Raw genomic sequence first — 6,000 nt, 5'->3', positions numbered from 1 at the left:
TATAGTGAGTCTGCCCCATCATATAACAAAGTAAAATTTTGGAGCAAGCAGTGTAAGTGGGGTAGAGAGTCCATTGAAGATGACTCTCACACTAGATGGCCTAAAGAAGCAACTTCTACAAAATTGTGCAAGAAAGTTGAGGATTTAATTTTGTAAGACGAATTAAGGCTTCCCAAATAGCTGAAGAACTGGGCATCTCAGCAAGTACAGTTTGGAAAATAATTCATGAAAAGTCAGGAATGTCTAAGGTCAGTGCAAAATAGGTTCCAAGAATGCTGATGTCATGTCAGGCCATGAGGCTCCAGTGCTGTCAGGAGAACTTGGAGATGCTTCATGAAGACCAAGTGAATATTGTTCATCATTTGGTGACTGGAGATGAGACTTGGGTCTATTACAGAGATCCTGAGTTCAAAATGGAGTCATTGCAGTGGAAGCACAATTCATCCCCCACCTCAAAAAAGTCCAAGACAGAAAAATCTGCAGGCTAAATCATAGCAACTATATTATGGGATGTTGAAAGACTGCAGTAATGATCCACATCGGGACAAATGATGTCAGCAGGAGGGACTACAGCAGAAGTGCACTGATAGAACAGTTCAAGATTCTGGGAAGGAAGTTGAATGAGGACTCAGAGGATAGCGTTTTCAGAGATCCTACCAGTACCGAGGGCAAATGTGAAGAGGCAGACAGAACTACAATCAATAAATGCATGGATGAGGAGATGGTGTGAGGAACTGGACGTTTTGGGGCAAGAGCAAGCTCTTCAGGAGAGATGGACTACATCTGAGCGTGGTGGGAACTAGACTTCTGGCAAACAATGTCAAGAGAGGAATAGAACAGGCTTTAAACTAAGAAGAAGGGGAAAGCCGACAGTCGACGATTCGGGAAAAGGTATCCCGTGAAGATACTACAAGGGAAAAATGCTGGGTAGAAACAACGGGCAAAACACAGGAGCGGATTGAGCCAGAGGAGGAGGATAAGAGAATTGTAGCACAGGAGAAGAAAATAAAGATCGAAGCACAGGGAAAGGAAACGAAGACAAAAAATTACCAGGACTTAAATTGCATATATACTAATGCAAGGAGCCTAAGGAACAAAATGGGGGAACTAGAAGTCGTGGCCAAAACTGAGAACCTAGACATCATTGGGGTCTCCGAAACATGGTGGAATGAAGAAAACAAATGGGACATAGCACTTCCGGGGTATAAATTCTATCGCGAGGACAGGTCAGGACAGAAAGGAGGAGGAATAGCTCTATACATAAAAGAAAGCATACACTCGACCAGAGTGGACACAGCAGCGACAACTAACAAATTGGAATCGCTATGGGAAGGAAAGGGCCCAAGATAAAGATGGGCCTGTACTATCATCCACCTGGGCAAAACGAAACTGCCGATGAAGAAATGGAAGCCGAGATGAAACGGGACTGCTAAAACGGTAACACGATCATTATGGGAGACTTCAACTATCCCGGAATAGACTGGAGTCTTGGAAACTCAAAATGCACTAGGGAGACCGGATTCCTGGAGGCTAAACAGGACTGCTTCATGGATTAGCTTGTTAGAGAACCGACGAGAGGAAATGCCACTCTGGATCTAATCCTTAATGGGCTAAGAGGACCTGCAAAGGACGTGGAAGTAGTGGGACCTTTGGGAAACAGCAATCATAACATGATCAAGTTCAAAGTTGAAGTAGGAATACCAAAGGGAAAGAGAACCATAACAACAACTTTTAACTTCAAGAAAGGACACTATGAAGCAATGAGGGTAATGGTAAGGAAGAAACTCAGGAACAACACAAAAAAATGGCAGACTGTAGAGCAAGCTTGGTCTTTATTCAAGGACACGGTAAGCGAGGTGCAAAATCGGTATATCCCCAGATTCAGAAAAGGGTGCAAAAAGAGCCGAACAAAAGACCCGGCGTGGATAACTAAAGAAGTGAAGAAAGCGATAGGGGATAAGAAGAATTCATTCAAGAAATGGAAAAAGGGCAAAACCGAGGAGAACTGGAAAGAACACAGGAAGTATCAAAAAGAATGTCACCCCGTGGTTAGAAAAGCAAAAAAAGAATATGAAGAGAGGCTAGCCAGGGAAGCATGAAATTTCAAACCGTTCTTCAGATATGTTAAAGGGAAGCAGCCGGATAAGGAGGAAGTGGGACTGCTGGATGACGGAGATAGGAAGGGAGTGGTGAAGGAGGAGAAAGAAGTGGCGGAAAGACTAAACATGTTCTTTTAGGCAATATTTACAAAAAAAGACACATCCAACATACCGGAACTTGAACAAATCTTCAAAGGAGACCAAGTAAATCTTTAAAAAGCCAATCTTTAAAAAGGGATTGAGAGGTGACCCGGGGAACTACAGACCGGTAAGTCTGACCTCAGTTCTGGGGAAAATGACGGAAGCGCTTATAAAAGATAGCTCGAGAAGCATCTAGAGAGGCATAAACTTATGAAAAAAAGCCAACATGGCTTCTGCAAGGGAAGATCGTGCCTGATAAACGTATTGCACTTCTTCGAAGGAATTAACAAACGGATAGACAAAGGGTAGACACTGTATACTTAGACTTCCATAAAGCCTTTGACAAGATACCCCATGAATGCCTACTTCGGAAACTAAAGAACCATGGGGTGGAAGGATACGTACACAGATGGATCAAGAATTGGTTGGCGGGCAGAAAGCAGAGGGTAGGAGTGAAGGGCCACTACTCGGACTGGAGGAAGGTCACGAGTGGTGTTCCGCAGGGGTTGGTGTTTGGACCACTGCTATTCAATGTATTTATAAATGATCTAGAAATGGGGACGAATAGTGAAGTAATAAAATTCGCAGATGACACCAAGCTATTTAATGGGGCTAAGACTAGAGGACTGCAAAGATTTACAAAGGGACTTGAACAAACTAGGGGAGTGGGCGATGAGATGGCAGATAAAGTTCAATGTAGAGAAATGTAAAGTCTTACACATAGGAAACAGAAACCCGAGGTACAGCTACACAATGGGAGGGCTGTTATTGAGTGAGAGTTCCCAAGAAAGGGACTTGGGGGTAATAGTGGACATGACAATGAAGCCGTCGGCACAATGCGCAGCAGCTACAAAGAAAGCGAATAGAATGCTAGGAATAATCAAGAAGGGTATTACAAGCAGAACGAAAGAAGTTATCCTGCCATTGTATCGGGCGATAGTGTGCCCGCATCTGGAGTACTGCGTCCAATATTGGTCGCCATACCTAAAGGATATGGCAATACTTGAGAGGGTTCAGAACAGAGCGACACGTTTGATAAAGGGTATGGAAAACCTTACATACGCTGAAAGATTAGAGAGACTGGGGCTTTTTTCGCTGGAGAAGCGGAGACTTAGAGGGGATATGATAGAGACTTATAAGATCACGAAGGGCATAGAGAAAGTGGAGAGCGACAGATTCTTCAAACTTTCGACAACTACAAGAACAGAGGGCATTCCGAAAAATTAAAAGGGGACAGATTCAGAACCAATGCTAGGAAGTTCTTCTTCACCCAACAGGTGGTGGACACCTGGAACGCGCTTCCAGAGGGAGTGATAGGACAGGGTACGGTATTGGAGTTCAAGAAGGGATTAGACAATTTTCTGAAGGAAAAGGGAATAGAAGGGTATAGATAGAGGGCTAGTATACAGGTCCTGACCTGATGGGCCGCCACGTGAGTGGACTGCTGGGCATGATGGACCTCAGGTCTGACCCAGCAGAGGCACGGCTTATGTTCTGGAGTTCATGCCACACAAGACAACTATAACCGGGAACAATTACACCAACATAATTATCATTTTGTGGGAATCAATCAGGAGAAAAGATGAGGAAAACTCACAGCTGCTTATTCACAATGTGCCAGTTCACATGTCACAACAATCACAAGCTACCGAGAATGTGGATTTCAGCAACTACAGTCCTGACTTGGCTCGCTCAGATTATTTCCTGTTCCGAATTTTGAAGAAATCTCTCTGTAGACAGTAGTTTTCAAGTGAAAAAGACATCAAGGAAGCTGTGATATCTTGATTTGAATGTCAAATAGAAGAATTCTTTTCAAAGGGGTTAAAGTCATTGCAAAAAAAGTGAATGAAGTGTATGGAGCTATCAGGGGACTATATTGAAAATAAAACAAATTTTTGGGGAAAACTCTTCTTTCCTACTGAGGTAAAAATGTCCCTCCAGTATCTAACTTTGTATCTAACTAGTGTATACCTTTTGTTTGTGCAAGCACCAAGCCCAAAAGACTTTTGTTGGCATTATGTACTGGTCTAACATATTTTTCCAGTATCTCTGTGTCACAATTTGGTATTTGTTTGAAACAATTGCCATTATTTGACAAGGAGCACCTGACTTTATCATGTATTTTGAAAGTCCAGGGCTTTGCAGGATACTCCTAAGTACTAGGCAAGAAGTCATTTGTTAATCTTAAGCAGGGTAATTTAGTCTGTTTGCAGTGGTATTCTGAATAAAAGGTCTTTTGTTAGAGTGAATGGGCAGGAGCCATTTACTCTATCTTCACTAACATTCCCAGGGTCAGACTGTTTTAATATACAGTAATATCCTAGAATCCTTTGCTTGCACTCAGGACACCAATGATGGTATTTCCCTTTTTTTTTTGTAAATGTATAGAAGCATGCTCATGTATCTGTCCATAAGGCATTCACTCCTGCCCCTGCTTTATACACAACAGTGGCCAGTTTGCCATTCTATGATGCCTCTCTCTTACTTCTAATAGTACATATCCTGCTCTATAAGCAGGTCCCCTGTCTTGCAGTCTCTCTCCATGGTTGAGATAAGTAATTCCCATTATGAGTCTAACTGATTTTTAGAGCGTTGTGTTCGTGAGGAGCTAGCCAAAATAAAGGTAGGCAAAGCGATGGGGCCGGATGGTGTACATCCGAGGGTGCTGAAGGAACTTAGGAAAGTTCCGGTAGCTCCGCTGACTGACCTTTTCAACGAGTCTCTAGAGTCGGGAGTGGTACTGGAGGACTGGAGAAGGGCGGATGTGGTCCTCCTCCACAAAAGTAGAAGTAAGGAAGAAGCAGGGAATGACAGATCAGTAAGTCTGACTTCTGTGGTAAGCAAATTAATGGAAACACTTTTAAAACAGAGAATGGTCAAGTTTCTGGAATCTTGTGGATTACAGGACCGAAGGCAACATGTATTCACTAGAGGTAGGTCTTGTCAGACAAATCTGATCAATTTCTTTGACTGGGTGACCAGAGAATTGGATAGAGGATGTGTGCTAGATGTGGTGTATTTAGATTTTAGCAAAGGCTTTGACAGTGTTCCACACAGACATCTAATAAATAAACCGAGTGCCCTTGGGATGGATCCCAAAATGACAGGCTGAATCACTGGTTGAGTGGAACTGGTTGAGTGGAAGGCGACAGAGGGTCGTGATCAATGGAGATCGCTCTGAGGAAAGGGATGTTACCAGTGGTGTGCCTCAAGGTTCTGTTCTTGGGCCTGTTCTTTTTAACATTTTTATAAACGATATTGCTGAAGGGTTGTCAGGTAAGATTTGCCTCTTTACGGATGATACCAAAACCTGCAATAGAGTAAACATGCCAGATAGTGTAAATAACATGAAGAAAGACCTGGTGAAGCTTGAAGAATGGTCTGAAATTTGGCAGCTAAAATCTAATGCCAACAAATGCAAGGTCATGCATTTGGGCTGCAAAAACCAAAGCGAACGGTACAGTTTAGGGGGTGAAGAACTTATGTGCATGACAGAAGAGTAAGACTTGGGTGTCATTGGTTGTGATGATCTTAAGGTGGCCAAACAGGTTGAAAAGGTGACAGCGAAAGCTAGAAGGATGCTAGGTTGCACAGGGAGAGGTATGGCCAGTAGGAAAAAGGAGGTATTGATGCCCCTGTATAAGACTTTGGTGAGACCTCATTTAGAATATTGTGTACAATTCTGGAGGCCACTCCTTCAAAAAGATATAAAAAGGATGGAATCGGTCCAGAGGAATGCTACTAAAATGGTATGTGGTCT

This window comes from Geotrypetes seraphini, chromosome 3, assembly GCF_902459505.1.
Source record: "Geotrypetes seraphini chromosome 3, aGeoSer1.1, whole genome shotgun sequence".
In the NCBI taxonomy this organism is placed as follows: Eukaryota; Metazoa; Chordata; class Amphibia; order Gymnophiona; family Dermophiidae; genus Geotrypetes; species Geotrypetes seraphini.
This window is presented reverse-complemented; position numbering follows the sequence as displayed.